Below are 24,086 nucleotides of genomic sequence, written 5' to 3'. Positions count from 1 at the left end.
TGTCGATGCTTTGATCTATATGTCGTCATCAATTACCAAAAAGGGGGAGATTGAAAGTGCAACTATCCCTGGGTGGTTTTGGTAATTCCAAAGAACATATAGCTCATTGAGCTAATGCTATTTCAAGATTAACATTTCAGTAAAGCTCAATGATTGGCATGGCATGGATGAGAAAAGTGGACCCCTCAAAATGCTAAGGACAAAGGATTGGCTCAAGCTAAAAGCTCATGACTCTACATTTTTATTTTAAGTGATCCAAGATCACATTGAGTCCATAGGAAAAGCCAATACTATCAAGAGGGGGTGAGGTGTTGCTTAATGAGTTTCTTGCTCAAAGTGCTTAGAGATATGCTCCAAAAACCCTCAACTACTTTCTCACATCCACATATGTCCCAAACCAAAAGTCAAACTCGGCCCCACCGAAACTTTATATCCGGCGCCACCGAGTTTTCGGTCTCACCGATAGGGATCTCGGTCTCACCGAGATGGGGTTGTAATCTCTCTGTTTCCCTTCGTAACATTTTGGTCAAACCGAGATGAGCGATCGCTCCAACTGAGATTGCAATGCAAACTCTCTGTTTCCCTTTCGTAATGTTTCGGTCCAACTGAGATGAGCGAATCGGTCCCACCGAGTTTGCCTGACCAACTCTCTGTTTGTCTATTAACCAAATCGGTCTCACCGAGTTTGTGTAATCGGTCTCACCGAGATTACGTTATGCCCTAACCCTAACGAAATCGGTCTCACCGAGTTGACGTGTCGGTCCCACCGAAATGCCTAACGGTCACATTATGAACTAAATCGGTCTGACCGAGTTTCACGATTCGGTCCCACCGAGTTTGGTAGATTGTGTGTAATGGTTAGATTTTGTTTGGAGGCTATATAAACCCCTCCACCCACTCTTCATTCATGGAGAGAGCCATCAGAACATACCTACACTTCCAACATACATTTTCTAAGAGAGAACCACCTACACTTGTGTTGAGGTCAAGATATTCCATTCCAACCACATAAATCTTGATCTCTAGCCTTCCCCAAGTTGCTTTCCAATCAAATCATCTTTGCACCAAATCCAATCATATGAGATAGACAAGGTTGCTTCTTCATGGACCCTTCGTGGGTGGAGCCCTCCGTGGACTCGCGCAACCGTTACCCTTCGTGGGTTGAAGTCTCCATCAACATGGATGTACGATAGCACCACCAATCGGAACCACGGATAAAAATATACGTGTCAACATTGCGTTTGCTCTCTCAAACTCCTCCCTTTACCTTCATATGCAATTGTTTTACATTCCGCTGCTACACTCTTAGAATTGCATGTGTAAGCTGATTGCTTGACTTATGCTAAGTTGCTAAAATCTGCTAAGACCTAAAATTGGGAAAAGGCTAGATTTTTATTTGGTCAAGCAGTCTAATCACCCCCCCTCTAGACATACTTTTGATCCTACAGGTCTGCCGTGGTTGCGCAGGGAGCGTGGGAGCGTTCTCTCGTGGACGAGGGACTTCTTGCTGGCTTCTTTCTTCTTGCGCGGGCGCCAGACGCGGTGGGTCGCGCCGTGGGGCCGCGCGTCTTGGCGCCAAGACTCCGTCTTGGGGAAGTGGTGGTGGATGCACTCCATGGGCTACGCCGCCCGCGGCTGGCGGATGGCGAGGCAGCGGGAGGGACGACGCAGGGGAGCCCCCTGCGGCGCTGACAAGCTCGGCGATGCGGTCGAGCCAGTCCTCATAGAGGTCGTCGACGGGGTGGTAGCGCAGGAGCTCGCGTGCCATGCACAGTGCGGCCTGCGCGTCCACGGGAGCGCAACGAGCGTGGGACGAACCGTCCGGGGTCAGCGATGGAGTGGTGGTCCGGCCGTCCCGCCGCACACAAGGGTGCAGCGAGGATGCTTGCTGCTCGTTCCCCGCCGTGCTGGTGGCAGTGTTGGGGGCAGGCGACGGATAATGACGGGGTGGCCGCCGGCGGGAGCCGTCTGAGCAACGCGGGCGGCGAGGGCAGCCTGGCGTTCAGTGCGTGCTCGGCGAGCGTCCGCCATGGAGATGAGGAAGCAACGGGACGCAGAGCGACGGAAGGAAAGCTTCGGCGCACCCCTACCTGGCGCGCCAAATGTCGGATCTCGGGTTCCGGCAAAACCCTCAAGGTTCAAACACTGTTTTGCACGCGAAGATCTCCCCCTACCGAACCATGCCCTTAACCTCACTGCTATCTCTAAGGCTAGCTCGTCGAACTCGCAACACAAGGGACACAAGATTTATACTGGTTCGAGCCACCGTTGTGGTGTAATACCCTACTCCAGTGTGTGGTGGTGGATTGCCTCTTGGGCTAAGGATGAACAGTACAAGGGGAAGAACAGCCTCCTAAGGTGAGATGTTCTTGTGCTTGGCGAACTTGCGTGGGTGAGGATGATCTCAATCAGTTGCCTCCTACGGTGGTGGCTAGCCCTATTTATAGAGGCCCTGGTCCTCTCCCCAAATATTGAGCGGGAAGGGAGCCAACAACGGCCAATTTGAAAGGGGACAACTAGTACAGCTTATCCTGACTGAAGGTGGTCTTCGCCTGCAAAAGGCTCTAGTGGTGACACCGTATTGGGCTCCACGGTGACCTCCGTCCTGCCGTCCTGCTGGTCTTGGTCTCGTTGCACTGATATGGAAACCTTTTCTTGACGCCTCGGTACTCCTCGCCTGCGCTTGCCTCCTTAGCACCAAAGAGGAAACAAGGACACTATGCGCGCTGGCTCCCCCCTGGCCTTGGTCGCCATGGCTCACGTCATGAGAACCTCGCGAGGTTTGCTTTGCCTTGACCTCTCCGCCCCTCGCGAGCAGCCTGTTGAGGCCGCCCCCGAGGTGGTCTTGTGTCGTCCGCCTCGCGAGGTTTGGCCCCTCGCGAGGGTCTTGAAGGCTTGTTGGTGAAGATGGGCCGTACGGGCCCGCTCGCAGAGCCACGCCGTGGGCCGCAGGTAGGCAAGTCTGGGGACCCCCATTCCCAGAACGCCGGAACTCCTGGTTGTATGCGTAGTCCCCAGGACATGATTCAGTACTTCCCTAAGAAATATTTTCCTGCTCATAAGAAACAAGTTGCTTTACAGGAAATATTTAACTTTGTGCAAATTGAAGAAGAGGGTCTCCCACAAGCTTGGGGAGGCTTCTTCAATTACTTAATGCTTTGACTGATCATCCTCTCAAGAAAAATGAAATACTTGATATCTTTTATAACAGACTAACCGATGCTTCTAGGGACCACCTAGATAGTTGGGCTGGTTGTGTTTTCAGCGAACAGACTATTGAACATGCTGAAGTACTATTGAATAATATTTGAGTAATGATAATGATTGGACTCTTCCCGTACCATATCCTAAGCCAACTCTGAAGGAGAGGGGTATTCTATTTCTCAGTCCTAAAGATATGCAAGAGGCAAAGAAATCTATGAAAGAAAAAGGTATTAAAGCGGAAGATATTAAGCATTTACCACCTATTGAAGAAATACGTGGTCTTAGTACTCCTACACATGTAGTAAAGGTAAATTCTCTTTATAGATTTGATGAAGGTAATATTCCTCATAATAAATCTGCTAGTAAATGCTTGGATGAATTTGATAACTTTATTGTTAAACAAGAAAACTTCAATGCATATGTTAGTAGACAATTGAAACGAAGTGCTTGTATGCTTGAACGCTTGGGTGATTATATGTCTAGAATAGTTAATGACCTCAATATTGTGAGTAAACATGCTTCCATGGTAAAAAATCAAGTAGAACAAGTTCTCAAGGTACAAAATAATTTGCTTAATGAAATGAATAATAAGATGAATGACCATGCTGTTAGAGTTATGACTCGAGGTGGTAAAATGACTCGGGAACCTTTGTATCCCGAGGGCCATCCTAAGAGAATTGAACAAGACTCTAAGAGATGTAATACTGATGCACCTAGTCCTTTAAAAATAAAAATAATGATGATAGGACTTTGCATGCTTCTAGTGAACCTGTTCTAGATACACATGAAAATCCAAATGATATTTCTATTTCTGATGCTGAAACACAATCTGGTGATGAACATGAGCCTCGTTAGAGTGTTAATGATGATGTCCATGTTGATGCTCAACCTAGTAATGATAATGATGTGGAGATATAACCTATTGTTGATCTTGATAACCCACAACCTAAGAATAAAAGGTATGATAAAAGAGACTTTATTGCTAGGAAATATGGTAAAGAAAGAGAGCCATCGGTTCAGAAACCCATGCCCGTTCCTCCTAAACCATCCAAGAAAAAGGATGACGATGAATTTGACCTCGTTGTTGAAATGCTTAGATCTATCTTTTTGCATATGCGTTTGACTGATATTCTAAAAATGCCTCCTTATGCTAAGTATATGAAAGATATTGTTACAAATAAAAGAAAGATACGGGAAGCTGAAATTTCCAGCATGCTTGCTAATTATACATTTAAGGGTGGAATACCAAAGAAACTAGGAGATCGAGGACTACCAACTATACCATGCTCCATTAAAAGAAACTATGCTAAAACTGCTTTATGTGATTTAGGAGCCGGTGTTAGTGTTATGCCCTTCTCTTTATATCGTAGACTTGATTTGAACAAGTTGACACCTAGTGAAATCTCTTTGCAAATGGCTCATAAATCAACTGCTATACCCATTGGTATTTGTGAGGATGTACCTGTCGTAGTTGCAAATGTTACTATCTTAACGAACTTTGTTAGTCTTGATATACCCGAGGACGACAGTATGTCGATCATCCTTGGTAGACCCTTTTAGAATACTGCAGGGGCTGTTATTGATTGGAACAAGGGCAATGTCACTTTTCTTGTTAATGGTAATGAGCATACGATACACTTTCTGAAGAAACAACCTCAAGTTAATAGCATCAATTACATTGGAAACAATTCAACTATTGTTATTGGAGGTTTTGAATTCCTATTCCTACTACAAAAAGAAATATGATATTCTTATTATTGGGGACATGCATATCCCTGTTAAGGTAACCTATTGTTATACGAAGATTCTCCTGTCTCGTGTCATTCGGAAGAAGGTTTTTAATAAGACTTGATCAACCATTTTAATGGATTCCTTTTGATGGGCATGAGGTGGATAAATTTAGTAAATACAACTTTCTGTACCCACTTTTTACTATCTACTATTTAGAATTAATTAAGTAAAACGTTATTATTTTTCTGTCTTCTGAATTATCCGTGAAATAAAAAATGACTAGAAGATAAAAGTTCTCCATATGCCTTTAAAATTTAGTATGATTTTTTCTCTAATATTTAAGAATTTTTGGCACTGAAAACACCTTAGGGGGTGCACCAGTGGGCCATAAGCCCACAGGGAGCACCCCCCGGGCACGCCTAGAGGGCTTTTGCGTCCCACGTGGGTCCCCCCTCACTTATTCCATCACCCACCCACTTCGTCTTCCTCCAGAAAAAATCCAACTATTGCTCAAACTCGTGTTCTTCCTCATTTTGCTACCATTTTTTATCTCCTTGCTAGGAACTCTATTTCTGAAACTGTTTCGGGGCATCGTTCTTCGGTATGTGATTCCTCCAATGGTCCAATTAGTTTTTGTTCTAGTGCTTTATATATTGAAATTTTTGATTCTATGGTGACCATGTTCTTGAGCTTGCATGTCAAATTTATATGGTGCAAAGTAGTTTGTTGCATGATATAGCCTCTAAACACTTGTAGGAGTAGTTTCTATCAATCTTATTGAGTTTTGTTCAGTTTTACTTTGACTCACTAAAACTTTCAAATAATTTTCAAAGGAAGAAGATGTTTAGGAAAATGTCCAAGGTGGTTCCTCAAAGAAGAAAGCCCCAAGGCACGCGATACGTGAGCCAGACCTTGAACCACCGAGGGAAGCTCCACTCTGGCCTTGTGAATGGCTGTCGGATCATTCCATGATTCATGTAGGTTTTAAGGACGAATTTGATGCGTACGTACAAAGCATTGGCCTTGAGGACATCGTGTCAGATAAGTGTCGGCAATACTATCACCTCACTGATTCCTTTCTGCGGAGATTTGAGTTTACATCCATGCGCAATACACATTCTGTTTTATTTGACCTATATGATAAATCATTCCAAGTGGACCTTGAATATTTTAATGAAGTATGTAAAATCCCGCAATGGGGCATTCATAATGAACCTCGTAAATCTGATTGCATTGAGTTCCTTGCTAGCATTACCATAGGTGAAACCCGAACCATAACACAAGCTACTATAGAAAGGATTCACTTTCCTACATTACACTATTTTGCTCTATTTATAGGTACATGCATTAATGGTAAACATGATCATAGCCACCTTTGTGCTTCAGATCTTAGTGTCCTCAAGAGTGCGGTTATGGGTGATGAACGATATAACTTAGGGGCTATTATTGCAAGGCGGTTACATAATAATGCTAAAGATTTCATTCGTGGGATTGATGCCACCGGGTTAGCTAATTATCTCGTGGTACCCAAAAGAGAAAATGATACTGAGTTATCACCTGCTTACCTTGATAATGATTCTATGGTACGTTACCAGTTTCTTGAAAGGAGCGAATAGCCCCTCCAGTACCGACTAATCTTTGACAGGGAGGGCGTCTTCTATATTACGCTTCCTGCTCCTGCCATCTATGACTTTTAGGTAAAATGAAGATACTTCATAACCAGAGAGGAGTCTAACGAGTATAAGAGAGCAGGGGAGGTCGCTCGCCTCCATGCTGCAGCCCTCCAAGTGGTGGAGGCCGCAACTCAGTACAGCCCCAACTACGATTTTGGATATCCGCCAGGCCAGTTGTGGCCATAGGCCAACTTAGGCCAAAAGCCTAAGCTTGGGGGAGTACATATTTGTCACCGACAACACATTCATGTTCACACACTCATTCCAGTTGTCGGTGTTCATACTTTTCATTGTATTATCCATGTTAGTTTATTTTTCTTACTTTCTTCTTTTGTGTTTGAAAAACTTCTATAAAATCCAAAAATATTTCTCGCTTCTTTTTAGTTTTTCTTTCTAGTTTATTTAGTAGTAGTATTAAAAGAAAACCCAAAAATATTTCTCGTTCTTCCTTTTGCTTGTTGGGAGCTTTCCCGTGTAAATAGTTTTTCCTCGTTTTAGTTTTTCGCTTTCTTCAGAAAAACAAAAACTCCAAAAATATTTCAGTGTGTTTCTTTGATTTTTTTGTTTTCTTTAGGGTCGTAAGGAGAAGACCACGATGAAAATATTGAGTGGCTCTCATATGCATTATTGTTGATCTAACAAAGAGCCCATATTACCTTGTCTTCTCCTTTGAATAAATGTTTGCAGATTCCAGCTTAGTCCAATGGACGTGCACTGTTATTATTGTCCGCATCGTTAGGTCATTCAAGTGAAAGGAAATAATGACGATGTTTGATGAAATGATTGAGTTGAGGAAAAGCTGGTATGAACTCGACCTATTTTGTTTTTGTAAATATGATTTGCTCATCGTTCTTGATTCAACCCATTATGAATGAAACATGTTTGTGTCATGGTGGAACACGATCACCTGTGGGGTCGTCGGCCCCTTGTGGTTCGGAAAGGGGGAATGTCACGTTGCACAAAGAGCAGAAGCCATGAGACAGCATGACGGTGGTGACACTGGTGGTTTTATCCCAGGTTTGGGGCGCTGCGAAGTGTAAAACCCTACTCCTTCTTTCATGGATTGGATGGAGGAACACGATGGGCACGCGGCGCTCAAGCCCAGCAAGGTCACCTCGGGGAGAGCAGCTACGCGGGAACAGGTGTGCAAGGGTCTAAATACCTCTCTAGTTTGCCATGGCCCTCCTTTTGTAGTTCAAGGTGTATCCACAGTGGAAAACAGTCATTATCTAGTGATTAGATAGCTAACAGTGCTATCATACCTAACTGTGGCAGTTAGGACAAAGTGCACAAAATGCACTGCTAGGTGTCATGCTGAGGATGCAGCCCGGCAAGCCTGCCATGCCGCTTAATCATATTCTGCTTATCTGCTTGACACGCCTCTGGATGAGTGTCATATAAAGGTAATCTGCCTTCCAAATGGCTGCCACGTGCTCAGTAGAAGCCACTTAATCACTTGGGGGCTCGACACCGCACTGATAGATGATTTGCTTCGTGGTGCGGTGGAGCGGTGGTGCCCTGGCGGGGAGATTCGCCCTTGGCGGACCCGACAAGCCTGCCGGGGAAATCTTGGACTTGCCCTTGGGGGCAGCCTCGATCCGGCCAAGCTCTCCTGCCGGGCAAGGGAGGCTTTCCCAAGTGACATCTTGCTGTCTTTGTTTGTCTTGGTATTCTTGATCCGCTCTTTCTCTCAAAGAGCTGCTTTTCTAGCTTGATCTTGCGTTGGATGTTTGTTGTAGTTGTATGATGCATCATGCCTGCGTACAGTTTGGGCAACATACGTGAATGTTTCTTGTACGAATAGGAGCCCCGAGGCCTAGCTCAAACGTGCTCCGAGCATCGTTGGGGGAGGCCCTACCAAGTACACAGGCGAACACTTTGGTTGAACTGGCGAAGAGATTCTCCTCTTCCTTGATATCTTCCTTCCTTCTTCATTAACCTGTGCTTGAGTCAGTTTCCAGTTTTCCAGTGCATCGTGCGAGACACCGTGGCAAAATTTATGCCATGATCTGCGGGTTGTCCACACCTCACGTTCACGAGGAGGTAACTGCCATTTTATTCGTTCTATCGCTCCTGCCGTTTCCACCACGTATGCTCCATGCATTGCGCGGGAACGATTGCCATGGCAGAAAGCCAGGCACCACGGATAGGCGCAGGGGGCAGTCTTGATTCTGTGCACCGTCAGCGACGCATAGGAGCTGGATTGGTGGAGTGGGGCAGTTGCCTCCTGGGTGAGGAGCCATCCCTCAACCACGTTCGCCTATACAAGGGGACCTGGGCGAGGTGCTCACTCACAAACATCTCCTTCTTCCTTCTGGTATCATTCTTCCACCATGGTGAGGGGAAGAGGACGTGGTGGTTCTCCAGTGGTGGCGACGAGGGTCTTGATACGTCCATTTTGGATCATGTTTACCTAATGTTATTTTCTATATTTTTATGCATAATAATTCTTTTTGGACTAATTGTAATGCCATTTTCATATATTATGCAAGGTTTACACAAAGAGGGAGAATACCGGCAGCTGAAATTCTGGACCTGGAAAAGCTACGTCAGAGTTACCTATTCTGCACATCTCCAAATGAGCCGAAACATTACGGAGAATTATTTTGGAATAAAAGAAAAATACTGGAGCAAATAACTACCGGAGGAGGTCCACTAGGGGGCACAACCCACCTGGGCGCGCCAGGCTCCCCAGGCATGCCCTGGTGGCTTGTGCCCTCCTCGGCCCACCTCTGGTACCCCTCTTCTGGTATATAAGTCATTTTGACCTAGAAAAAATAAGGGGAGAACTTTCGGGAAGAAGCACCGCCATCTCGAGGCGGAACTTGGGCAGGAGCACTTTTGCCCTCTAGCGAAGCGATTCCACCGGGGGAACTTCCGTCCCGGAGGGGAAAATCATCGTCATCATCATCACTAACAACTCTGCCATCTTGGGGAGGGCAATCTCCATCAACATCTTCAACAGCATCATCTCCTCTCAAACCATAGTTCATCAACATCTTTGTACCGGAACCTCATATTGGTTCCTGTGGGTGACTAGTAGTAGGGTTGATTACATCTTGTAGTGGACTCCTATATGGTTTATTTGGTGGAAGATTATATGTCCAGATCTATTATGCTATTTAATACCCCTCTGATATTGAGCATGATTATCATTCGTGAGTAGTTACTTTTGTTCTTGAGGTCACGGGAGAAATCTTGTTGTAAGTAATCATATGAACTTGATATGTGTTCGATATTTTGGTGATATGTATGTTGTGATTCCCTTAGTTGTGTCATGTGAACATTGACTACATGACACTTCACCATATTCGGGACTAAGGAGAAACATCATAAGATCCAACTATAATAGCAAAGCTCATGATACGTCAAGATCGTGCCAAATCAAGAACACGAGAGAGAGAGATCAAACACATAGCTACTAGTACATACCCTCAGCCCCGAGGGTGAACTACTCCCTCCTCGTCATGGAGAGTGCCAGGATGATGAAGATGGCCACCGGTGATGATTCCCCCCTCCGGCAGGGTGCCGGAACAGGCTCCCGATTGGTTTTTGGTGGCTACAGAGGCTTGCGGTGGAGGAACTCCCGATCTAGGTTTCTTTTCGGGGGTTTCTGTATTTATAGGAATTATTGACGTGAGTCTCACGTCAGGGGGGGTCTCCGAGTCATCCACGAGGCAGGGGGGTGCGCCCAGGGGGTAGGGCGTGCCTTCCACCCTCGGGGATGGCTCGGGACTCTTCTGGCCCAAATATTTTACTCAGGGGGCTTCTTTTGGTCCATAAAAAATCATCAAAAATTGGCACATCAATTGGACTCCGTTTGGTATTCCTTTTCTGTAAAACTCAAAAACAAGGAAAAACAGAAACTGGCACTGGCACTTGGCTCTAGGTTAATAGGTTAGTCCCAAAAATCATATAACATAGCATATAAATGCATATAAAACATCTAAGATGGATAATATAATAGCATGGAACAATAAAAAATTATAGATATGTTGGAGACATATCAAGCATACCCAAGCTTAATTCATGCTCGTCCTCGGGTAGGTAAATGATAAAAACAGAATTTTTGATGTGGAATGCTACCTAACATATTTATCAATGTAATCTTCTCTATTGTGGCAAGAATATTCAGATCCATAATATTCAAAACAAAAGTTTAATATTGACATAAAAACAGTAATACTTCAGGCAAACGAACAAAGCAATCATGTCTTCTCAAAATAACATGGCCAAAGAAAGCTATCCCTACAAAATCATATAGTCTGGCTATGCTCTATATTCATCACACAAAATATTTAAATCATGCACAACCCCGGTTTCAGCCAAGCAATTGTTTCATACTTCAGTATTCTCTAACTTTTTTCAACTTTCACGCAATACATGAGCGTGAGCCATGGACATAGCACTATAGGTGGAATAGAATGGTGGTTGTGGAGAAGACAAAAGGAGAAGATAGTCTCACATCAACTAGGCGTATCAACGGGCTATGTAGATGCCCATCAATATATATCAATGTGATTGAGTAGGGATTGCCATGCAACGGATGCACTAGAGCTATAAGTGTATGAATGCTCAAAAAGAAACTAAGTGGGTGTGCATCCAACTTGCTTGCTCATATACAAGCCAAGTTCTATGATGGAAAATTCCCACTAGTATATGAAAGGGACAACACAGGAGACTCTCTATTATGAAGATCATGGTGCTACTTTCAAGCACAAGTGTGGTAAAAGGATAGTAGCATTGCCCACTACTAGGAAAAGGGCTATAGATAATATGGACACTAATGGCGCACCACACGTGTGGTGCGCCACTACTATATACTAATGGCGCACAATGTGTTGGTACGGCATTAGTGTCTAAATACTAATGGCACACCACATCCACGGTGCGCCACTACTAACAAATTGTTTTTTTTTCAAAACTAGTAATGGGGGACCAGGGGATAGTGCGCCATTACTAGTTTAACTAGTAATGGCGCACCACACCCTCGGTGCGCCACTACTAACAATTTTTTTATTTTTTTTCAAAACTAGTAATGGCGCACCAGGGGACAGTGCGCCATTACTAGTTTTAACTAGTAATGGCGCACCACACCCTCGGTGATCCACTACTAACATTTTTTTTTCAAAGTTAGTAATGGCGCACCGTGGGTGTGGTGCGCCATTACTAGTTAAACTAGTAATGGCGCACCACACCCACGGTGCGCCATTACTAACTTTGCCCAAAAATTCCACCGAATGCACCCCCCCTGTGGACCGCCTTATCAGTTTTAGAAAAAATAAAAGAAAATGGTGGAAATGTCAAAAAAATAAAATAAAATAAGTTTCCCATGTGATATGTGGTCTAGTTGTTGGAAAAATTTACAAATATGAATTTCGACTTTATTTGCAAAATCTCTCTGGATTTGTAAAATGGGCATAACTTTTGTATACGAACTCGGATTAAAAAGTTTTTTATATGAAAAATCATCTACTCGAAAAGATACATCCGAATTCAACAGGGGGAACCCCGTTGAACATTTTTAGAATCCCCAAAAACCTAACAGAAAAAAAGATACAGGACTTTTAAGATCTTCAGGGGGGAAATGGAAAAAATTTCAAACTTACTAGTGGCGCACTATTTGCTAGGTGCGCCACTAGTAACAGAAAAAATAGTTTCAATTTTTTTTTTCGAAAAATTGTTCAAAATATGATACATAATATGAATGGAAGTTTGAAATATTTTTTCAAAATTTCATCACACTCATGAGCATGAACAAAGTCCTAGACATCAACAAGGTTTAATAGGATTGATATGCTAGATATATCAAGAAGTGCCTGTTAAGTGAGCTGGTGTTGCGCTTGGATAGAACTCTGAAGTTAAGTGTGCTTGGGCTGGAGTAGTGTGAGGATGGGTGACCTTTCGGGAAGTTTGACCACGGAGTGCGATTTGACTTGAGATTAAGCATAGTGACCCGAGATTAAGAAAAAAAGAAAAAAAATTGAAAAAAATATTTCTGAATTTTTTTTGAAAAAAAATGTTAGTAATGCCAAACTTCTATGTGGTGCGCCATTACTATACTAATGGCGCACTGCCTGGTGCGCCATTAGTAAAAAATTCTAATGGCGTGATGCTAGTGGCGCACCTGTAGTGCGCCATTAGTAGGCAAAACAGGTGCGCCACTAGCAGGCCTTTTCCTAGTAGTGGCCCCTTCTCTCTTTTTCCCTCATTTTTCTCTTTTTTGGGGCCCTCTCTTTTTTTTGGCCCTTTATTATTTTTTTTATTTATTTTTCGTCCGGAATCTCAACCTGACTTGTGGGGGAATCATAGTCTCCACCATCCGTTCCTCATTGGGACAATTCTCTAATAATGATGATCATCACACTTTTATTTACTTACAACTCAAGAATTAAAACTCAATACTAAGAACAAAATATGACTCTATATGAATGCATCCGGCGGTGTACTGGGATGTGCAATGACTCAAGAGTGACATGTATGAAAGAATTATGAAAGGTGGCTTTGCCACAAATACGATGTCAACGACATGATCATGCAAAGCAATATGACAATGTTGAAGCGTGTCATAATAAACGGAACGGTGGAAAGTTGCATGGCATTATATCTCGGAATGGCTATGGAAATGCCATAATAGGTAGGTATTGTGGCTGTCTTGAGGAAGGCATATGGTGGGTGTATGGTAACGGCGAAAGTTTCGTGGCACAAGAGAGGCTAGCAATGGTGGAAGGGTGAGAATGCATATAATCCATGGACTCAACATTAGTCATAAAGAACTCACACACTTATTGCAAAAATCTATTAGTCATCAAAACAAAGTACTACGCGCATGCTCCTAGGGGAAGGGTTGGTAGGAGTTAACCATCGCGCGATCCCGACCTCCACTCATAAGGAAGACAATCAATAAATACGTCATGCTCCAACTTCATCACATAACGGTTCACCGTACGTGCCTGCTACGGGAATCACAAACTTTAACACAAGTATCTCTCAAATTCACAACTACTCCACTAGCATGACTCTAATATCACCATCTTCATATCTCAAGACAATCATAAAGAATCAAACTTCTCATAGTATTCAATGCTCTTTATATGAAAGTTTTTATTATATCCCTCTTGGATGCCTATCATATTAGGACTAAATTCATAACCTAAGCAAATTACCATGCTGTTTAAGACTCTCAAAATAATATAAGTGAAACATGAGAGTTCATCAATTTATTCAAAATAAAACGACCGTCGTGCTCTAAAAAGACATACGTGAAGCACTAGAGCAAATGACAAACTACTCCGAAAGATATAAGTGAAGATCAACGAGTAGTCGAATAATTATGCTACTATGGGAAGACTCTCTAACATTTAAGAATTTCAGATCTTGGTATTTTATTCAAACAACAAGAAAAATAAAAGAAAGTAAAATGACGCTCCAAGCAAAACACATATCACGTGGTGAATAAAAATATAGCTCCAAGTAAGGTTACCGATGAACGAAGACGAAAGAGGGGATGCCTTCCGGGGCATCCCGAAGCATAGGCTTTTGGTTGTCCTTGAATATTACCTTGGGGTGCCTTGGGCACCCCCAAGCTTAGGCTCTTGCCACTCCTTATTCGATAGTCCATCAAATCTTTACCCAAAACTTGAAATCTTCACAACACAAAACTCAAAGAAAACTAGTAAGCTCCATTAGTATAAGGAAATAAAATTACCACTTTTGGTACTGTTGTGAACTCATTATTTATTTATATTGTTGTAATATATAGTGTATTCAAACTTCTCTATGGTTCACACCCTCCTATACTACTCATAGATTCATCAAAATAAGCAAACAACACATACAAAACAGAATCTGTCAAAAACAGAACAGCCTGTAGTAATATGTAACTCTCAAATACTTCTGTAACTCCATAAATTCTGAAATAAACTGGTGGACGTGAGGAATTTTTCTATTAGTCTTCTGCAAAAAGAATCAACTTAAAATCACTCTTCTTTAAAAAATGACAGCTAATCTCGTGAGCGCAAAGTTTCTGTTTTTTACAGCAAGATCACATTAACTTTCACCCAAGTCTTCCAAAAGGTTCTACTTGGCACTTTATTGAAACAAAAGCTATAAAACATGATTACTATAGTATCTTAGTCATGTGGACACACAAAAACAGTAGGGTTAAATATTGGGTTGTCTCCCAACAAGCGCTTTTCTTTAATGCCTTTTTAGCTAGGCAATGCGATTTGAGTGATGCTCACATAAAAGATAAGAATTGAAACATAAAGAGAGCATCATGAAGAATATGACTAACACATTTAAGCCTAACCCACTTCCTATTCATAGGTATTTTGTGAGCAAACAAATTATGGGAACAAAAATCAACTAGCATAGGAAGACAAAACAAGCATAACATCAAAAGTTTTAACACATAGAGAGGAAACTTGATATTATTGCAATTCCTACAAGCATATATTCCTCCCTCATAATAATTTTCAGTAGCATCATGAATAAATTCAGTCACATAAAGCATTCCTTTCATGATCTACAAGCATAGTAAATTTACTACTCTCCACATGAGCAAAATTCTTCTCATTTGGAATAGTGGGAGTATCATAAGAAACTTGAATACTATAAATCATTTCCACAATAAAAGAGTAATGTTCAGAAAAAGGGTAATCATAATCATGACAAGTTTTATAAATATAATCATCACTACTTTTTATAACATAAGTATCATCACAATAATCATCATAAGTAGCAACGTTGTTCTCATCATAATCAATTGAAACCTCTTCCAAGATAGTGGAATCATTACTAAATAAAGTCATGACCTCTCCAAATCCACTTTTATAATTATCACAATAAGATTCAACATCCTCCAAAATAGTGGGATCATTACTTCCTCAAGTTGACACTCTTCCAAAAACACTTGGGTAACTAAAAATATCATCTTCATTAAACATAGCATCCCCAAGCTTGGGCCTTTACATATCATAAGCATAATCACTCTCATCATTAATAGTATGGATAGCACCAATAGTATAGCAATTATCATCATCACAATGAGTAATAAAAGCAACATCATTTGGAAGGGATACCTTTTTAGCTTTGCTTCTTTGTCTTTGCTTTTTCTTCTTCGCGTCATGTGTGGGTTTAATCCTCTTTTTGGAGATCCTTATTAGTGATATTGGATGAATATAAAGCTCCTCCTCGTTACCTGATTCATCATAAGAAAGAATAGGAGAATATTGGGAAATCTCTTCTCTTTCATTAGTATTCTCTTCATCTTCTATTTGTTTTCTTGTCTTTATGTAATTGCCAATATAAGTATTTTCAATGCAATTCACTGCACAATACATATAAATTTCCTCCAGGTCAAAATCAAGAACTTTATCCAGAACAAATTCTGGAAGATCATTAGTTATATGTTTCATTTGTTCATAACCCACAAGCAAACTAAGTTCATTATGATGCGCAAGGGAAATCAAGTCATCACAATTTTTGGACACAATTCGATCATGAAACAATTTGCATTGGAGATTTAAATGACCACGTTCATTGCAAAGTTCACAAGGATGGCAAAGAAATTTTAAATGTTCAGCACAAGCATCTAGCCTCTCTTGCAACCATTTAGTTTCTAAATACTTATGTGTCTTGCAAAATCTATCTTCCCTATTTGGTGTGTGCTTGCAAGCTCTATGCACTCCACAAAAATTGACATGCTTATAAGAGATATTTTTATCATGACTAGTGCAATCATCATTAGTATTATCGATATTCAAACAGTTCATACTAACAACATTGCAATCATGCTCATCAAGATTGTATGCCAAACATTTTATTACATTCTTCTTCTAACACTTTGGCATAATTATCGGAATCCTTATTTTCACGAAACTCATTAAAAAGATGCAGCATATGAGGCAACCTCAATTTGATTTTCTTTTTGTGTTTTCTTTTATAAACTAACTAGTGATAAAACAACAAACTAAAAGATTCGATTGCAAGATCTGAAGATATACCTTCAAGCACTAACCTCCCCAGCAACGGCGCCAGAAAAGAGATTGATGTCTACTACACAACCTTCTTCTTGTAGACGTTGTTGGGCCTCCAAGTGCGGAGGTTTGTAGGACAGTAGCAAATTTCCCTCAAGTGGTTGACCTAAGGTTTATCAGTCCGTGGGAGGCGTAGGATGAAGATTGTCTCTCTCAAACAACCCTGCAACCAAATAATAACGAGTCTCTTGTGTCCCCAACACACCCAATACAATGGTAAATTGTATATGTGCACTAGTTCGGCGAAGAGATGGTGATACAAGTGCAATATATATGGATGGTAGATATAGGTTTTTGTAATCTGAAAATATAAAAACAGCAAGGTAACTAATGATAAAAGTGAGCAAGAACGGTATTGCAATGCTTAGAAACAACGCCTAGGGTTCATACTTTCACTAGTGCAAGTTTTCTCAACAAGGATAACATAATTAGATCATATAACTATCCCTCAACATGCAACAAAGAGTCAGTCCAAAGTCACTAATAGCGGAGAACAAACGAAGAGATTATCGTAGGGTACGAAACCACCTCAAAGTTATTCTTTCCGATCAATCCATTAGGCTATTCCTATAAGTGTCACAAACATCCTTAGAGTTCGTAGTAAAATAACACCTTAAGACACAAATCAACCAAAACCCTAATGTCACCTCAAGTATCCGTGGGTACGATTATACAATATGCATCACACAATCTCAGATTCATCTATTCAACCAACACAAAGAACTTTAAAGAGTGCCCCAAAGTTACTACCGGAGAGTCAAGACGAAAACGTGTGCCAACCCCTATACATAGATTCCTAAGGTCACGGAACCCGCAAGTTGATCACCAAAACATACATCACGTGAATCAATAGAATACCCCATTGTCACCACGGGCATCCCACGCAAGACATACATCAAGTCTTCTCAAATCCTTAAAGACTCAATCCGATAAGATAACTTCAAAGGGAAAACTCAGTCTATTACAAGAGATAGAGGGGGAGAAACATCAAAAGATTCAACTATAGTAGCAAAGCTCGCGATACATCAAGATCGTGCCAAATAAGAACACGAGAGAGAGAGAGATCAAACACATAGCTACTGGTACATACCCTTAGCCCCGAGGGTGAACTACTGCCTCCTCATCATGGAGAGCGCCGGGATGATGAAGATGGCCACCGGTGATGATTCCCCCCTCCGAGAGGGTGCCGGAACAGGGTCCCGATTGGTTTTTGGTGGCTATAGAGGCTTCCATCGGTGGAACTCCCGATCTAGGTTTCTTTTGGAGGGTTTCTGTATTTATAAGAATTTTTGGCGTCGGTTTCGCGTTAGGGTGGTGTCCGAGTCATCCACGAGGCAGGGGTGTGCGCCCAGGGGGGTAGGGCGCGCCATCCACCCTCGTGGATGGCTCGAGACTCTTCTGGCCCAACTATTTTACTCCGAGGGCTTCTTTTGGTCCAAAACAAATCATAAAAAATTGGCACGTCAAGTAGACACCATTTGGTATTCCTTTTCTGTAGAACTCAAAAACAAGGAAAAACAGAAACTGGCACTGGGATCTAGGTTAATAGGTTAGTCCCAAAAATCATATAAAATAGCATATAAATGCATATAAAACATCCAAGATGGATAATATAATAGCATGGAACAATCAAAAATTATAGATACGTTGGAGACGTATCACTACCTTGCTGCCCTTTATTTACAGTTACCGTGAATTAGTCGTTACAAATTATCTTGCTATCAAACTATATGTTACCGACAATTTTAGTCCTTGCCAAGATTACCTTACTGAAAACCACTTGGCATTTCCTTTTGCTCCTCGTTGGGTTCGACACTCTTACTTATCGAAAGGACTACGATTGATCCCATATACTTGTGGGTCATCAAGGCCCTTTTCTGACGCCGTTGACTGGGAGGAAGCGCTCTTGGTAAGGAAAAATTATTACTACGTGCTGAAATTTATTGTCACTTGCTGCTATGGAGAACAATCCTTTGAGGGGTTCGTTCGCGGTATCTTCACCTCGACTGGAACCACAATTAGTTGCCGCTCAACCTACTGCACCTACTGAAAATATTGTTTATGAAATTCCTTCGGGTATGATAGAACAACTTCTAGCTAATCCTTATGCAGGAGATGGAACCGTACATCCTGATATGTACTTGATATATGTAGATGAAATTCATGTATTATTTAAGCTTGCAGGTTTACCCGGAGATGAAGCTAAGAAGAAGGTTTTCCCATTATCTTTGATGGGAAAATCATTGGCATGGTATAGGCTATGCGATGACATTTGATCTTGGAATTGGAATCGATTGAAATTGGAATATCACCAAAAAAATTATCCTATGCATCCAGTTCATTGTGATCGGAATTACATATATAATGTTTGGCCTTAAGAAGGATAAAGTATCGCTCTAGCTTGGGGGAGGCTTAAGTCAATGTTATATTCATGCCCCAATCATGAGCTCTCAAGAGAAATTATCATTTAGAAATTTTTATGCTCGGCTTTCTCATGATGATCGATCCATGCTCAATACTTCTTGTGCTGGTTCGTTTATGAACAAGACTATTGAATTCAGGTGGGATCTTTTAGAGAGAATTAAACGCAAATCCAAAGATTGGGAACTTGACGAAGGTAGAGAATCATATATTAAGCTTGAATTTGATTATGTTAAATCTTTTATGAATACCAATGCTTTTCACAAGTTTGGCACTAAATATGAACATGACTATGAGATGGTAGCCTCTCTTTTTTGAATCATTTGCTACTCATGTTGATCTCCCTAAGGAGAAGTGGTTCAAATATCACCCACATATTAAAGAATAAATTAAAGAACCAGTAATGGTTAAAGATGAAACTATCATTAACAATGTCGATCCAGTTGTTCCTACTGCTTATATTGAAAAAGCACCTTTCCCTGTTAGGCTAAAGGAACATGCTAAAGTTTCAACCATGGTCAATAAAAGTAATATTAGAGCACCTAAACCAATAGAACAAATCAAATGGAACCTAGTGTTGTTATGGTTAAAGATCTCTTGGTAGAAAATATCGATGGGCATGTTATTTACTTCTATGATGAAGCAGCTAGTATTGCTAAACCCGATGAGAAATATAAACACAGACCTATTATCATGGTCTATGTCATATGGGTGCTAGCGTGAGTTCTATTCCTTTTACCTTATACCAAGAAATTATGAATGATAGCACCCGCTGAAATAGAAGACATAGATGCTACTATTAAACTTCCAAATAGAGACACCATCACACCAGTTGGGATTGTTAGACATGTTGAAGTTTTGTGTGGGAAAATAAAATATCCTACTGATTTTCGTGTTCTTGGTTCCCTACAAGATGACTTTTGTCCCATTATTTTTGGTAGACCTTTCTTGAATACCATTAATTCTAAAATAGATTGTGAGAAACAAACCGTCGATGTTAGTTTTGGTGATGAGTCTCCTGAGTTTAATATTTCTAAGTTTAGTATAAAACATCATAAGAAAGAGTTACCTAGTAAGGATGAAATAATTGGTCTTGCGTCTATTGTTGTGCGTCCTACTGATCCACTAGAACAATATTTGCTCGACCAGGAAAATGATATGCATATGCATGAAAGAAATGAAATACATAATATATTCTTTCAACAACGACCTCTACTTAAACAAAATTTGCTTATTGAAACTCTAGGAGGTCCTCCTCCACCTAAGGGTGATCTTGTGTTTGAATTAAAACAATTTCTAGACACTTTGAAATGTGCTTATCTTGACGATAAAAAGATATATCCTCTTATTATAGTGCTAACCTTTCAGAACATGAAGAATAAAGATTATTGAAAATTCTGAAGAAGCACCGAGCGGCTATATATTGGGTATACTCTTCATGATCTTAAGGGCATTAGTCCGACTCTGTGTCAGCACACAATTAATATGGAACCTGATGTTAAACTCGTTGTTGATCACCAACGACGTTTGAATCCTATGATGAAAGAAGTGGTAAGAACTGAAATATTAAAGCTTCTTGAAGCACGTATAATCTATCCCATAGCTGATAGTAGATGGGTAAGTCCCATTCATTGTGTCCCTAAGAAGGGAGGTATTACTGTTATTCCTGATAAAAATGAACTCATTACACAAAGAATTGTCACTGGCTATAGAATGGTAGTTGATTTTATAAGGCTAAATAAAGAAACTAGAAAAGGTCATTACCCTTTGCCTTTTATTGATCAAATTCTAGAAAGACTATCTAAGCACACACACTTTTGCTTTCTTGATGGATATTCTGGTTTTTCTCAAATACCTGTTTCACAACCTGATCAATAGAAAACCACCTTTACTTGCCCGTTTGGAACTTATGCTTAAAGACATATGCCTTTTGGTTTATGCAATGGACCTGCTACCTTTCAACGATGTATGACTGCAATATTCTCTGATTTTTGTAACAAGATTGTTGAGGTTTTCATGGATGACTTTTCCATTTATGGAACCTCTTTTGATGATTACTTAAGAAACCTTGATCGAGTTTTGCAGAGATGTGAGCAAACTAATCTTGTCTTGAATTGGGAGAAGTACCACTTTATGGTTAATGAAGGTATTGTTTTGGGGCATAGAATTTCTGAACGAGGTATTGAGCTGGATAAAACTGAACTCGATGCAATTGAGAAAATGCCATGTCCTAAAGATATTGAAGGTATTCGTAGTTTCCCTGGTCATGCTGGTTTCTATAGGAGGTTTATTAAAGACTTCTCTAAAATTTCTAGGCCTCTTACAAATATTTTACAAAAGGATGTCCCATTTGTTTTCTATCATTATTGGGTAGAAGCCTTTGAAACACTTAAGAAAGCCTCAACTTCTGCACCTATAGTCCAACCACCTGATTGGAACTTTCCTTTTGAAATTATGTGTGATGCTAGTGATTATGCTGTTGGTGCTGTTCTAGGACAAAGAGTTGATAAAAAATTAAATATTATCCATTATGCTAGTAAAACTCTAGATAGTGCTCAACGAAATTATGCTACTACTGAAAAGGAATTTATAGCAGTTGTGTTTGCATGTGATAAATTCAGATCTAATTGTCGGTGCAACAAACCCTGGATCTGTTGCCCAGACTGTGCACATGCCTAAGGATAAGATTGCAGCACCCAAGACCAGACCAAGCACTAGAGATACGTTCTTTGAAGAATCAAAGTACATACGAAGCAGACCAAGTCAAGCTAGAGAGGCATGATATCACTAAGGGAGAAACCTTCCTTGCCGGGCAGGCAAGCCTGGCAAGAACGATGATTGGCCCGAAGAAAAGCCTGCAGACCACCCCAGCAGATTCGCCGAGCACAACAAGCGCAGACTGACCCGCCAAAGCTTCACCGCTCCACTTAACAGTGACGCAAATCATCAATCAGTGCGGTGTCATGAAAATGACACCCGTCCAGAGATGTGTCAAGCAAATAGGCACGAAGCTGGCAAAACGAAATTTTGGGCCGAATGAATTTTTTTTCTGTCATGTTTATGACATTTCTATGACGATAATTGTGACAAGACACGGTATCATCAAAGATGTGGTGGGCTCCTACTTCTATGACAAAAAATCATGACAGAAAATGGGCTTTTTGTACTGGGCGGGCCGGAGACGCAGCTGCATGACATTCTTTGGGCCATGCATTACGGAAAAAACCATGGTAGAAGTGAGGGCGAGGAAAATATCGGGGAGTTCCCAGTTACGGTGGGTGGTCGGGGCCGAGACGCACGTTTCTCTCATACACGTACGCGCGTGTGTGCGAGGCGTTGGGCTCGAACTGAACCCGAGCGATTGCACTAGCTACATTATTGAACTCGAGCGATCAATCCCTTGCTGTTAACTGAACCTGAGTGATTCCATTGCTACTACCGCTGACTGAAGTCGATCGATGCTACCTCTTGATGAACAGTGAGCGTTGTTGAGGGTTTGGATGAACAGGACCCCATGGTGTTGCCGCTGGATGAACAGGGCCCCGATCGATCGAGCCAGTTGGGGGTGGGTGAACAGGACCCTGTGGAGGGCTGGATGAAGAGGACCCCGTGGAGGGCTGCATGAATAGGACGACCCCATGGAGGGCTTGTTGAACAATAGCCGGTGGAGGGCTGGATGAATAGGACCCCATGGAGAGGGTTGGTTGAATAGTAGCCAGTGGAGGAGCGGTGGAGGCTGGATGAAGAGTCGCAGGTGGAGGCTTGAGGAGGTCGACGGTGGATGAATGGTAGCCCGTGGAGGCAGTCGATGGTGGAGATGAATAGTATCCCATGGAGTCCCGTTTTGCGATACGCCACACCCCTCCAGATGAACAGGACCCCCGTTTTGACTGTAGCGCTCCAACACAAGTCCGTTTCCTCCGTTTTGCGGTACGCCACACCCATCCCGATAAACATGACCCCGTTTCGACCATAGTAGGTCCAACACAAGTCAATTTCCTCCGTTTTGCGGTACGCCAGACCCCTCCTGATGAACATGATCTCGTTTCGACCGTGGCCGGTCGAACAAAAGGCCGCTTCCTCCGTTTTGCGGTACGCCAGGTCTCATTTTGATCGGCTGTTCCGTCCAAGCCGGTTGGCTCCCGATGAACCCGACGACGATGTACTTTCTTCGTTCCGACCCAGCCATGTACGCGAGCCCTGGCCATACGTATGCGCGAGTAGGCGTTCGAGACCCCGCCCGTATGTATATACGTGGCCGTATTTACTTTCCTGCACCCTGGCACTGTACGTACGTGTACATGCTATGTCCGCGCCTCTAGTATGACACGTTCCCTTCCTTACTCGGCCACGGTTCATCACTGCAGCCTATTGATAGACCTATCGACCAGTATGTATGTACACGTTGACGACCAAAATGACAACGCTACGTACGCTTCGACCAGGTGGGTCCCGACTGTCAGGCACTTCCTTGCGTGAGAAGATGTAGCTGGTGGGTCCTAGCAGTCAGGGGGCGAATCATTTTTTTGCCCATAATATGGACGCACTTCCTTGCGTGCGAAGATGTAGTTGGTGGGTCCCAACAGTCAGGGGGGAAAGATTTTTTTGCGAAATACGGTGGCCCGTCCGGTGGGTCCCTGCTGTCAGGTGGTGGAATCATTATTTTGCGCGTAATAAGGATGCACTTCCTTGCTTCGGCCGTTGACCCAACTGTCGGCCTCTCCACGTACAGTACTCTTCCAATGTAAGTCATTCGTTGACCATAATGGCCATGCCGCACCAAGAGCACCAGCGCTATGGACGACGGCGTGGCCTAGGAAGGGAATGACGCGGAGCCGGGGAAGACGCGACAGTGGATGCCCACGCGGAGAGGAGTACGAGGGTTCACTGCTTCGGCTGCGGTTCGAGGCTGCCGTTGCCGCAGAATAACAGGGGGTGTGGGTGAGTGGAGGGATGTCCTGGCCAGCGGTGGGAGTAGTAGGGGCGGTGAGGCCTCCGCGGCAGCACAGCCGGTCAC

Source organism: Aegilops tauschii, chromosome 4, assembly GCF_002575655.3.
Source record: "Aegilops tauschii subsp. strangulata cultivar AL8/78 chromosome 4, Aet v6.0, whole genome shotgun sequence".
In the NCBI taxonomy this organism is placed as follows: Eukaryota; Viridiplantae; Streptophyta; class Magnoliopsida; order Poales; family Poaceae; genus Aegilops; species Aegilops tauschii.
The sequence above is the reverse complement of the archived record's forward strand: the minus strand, read 5'-3'. Positions refer to the sequence as shown.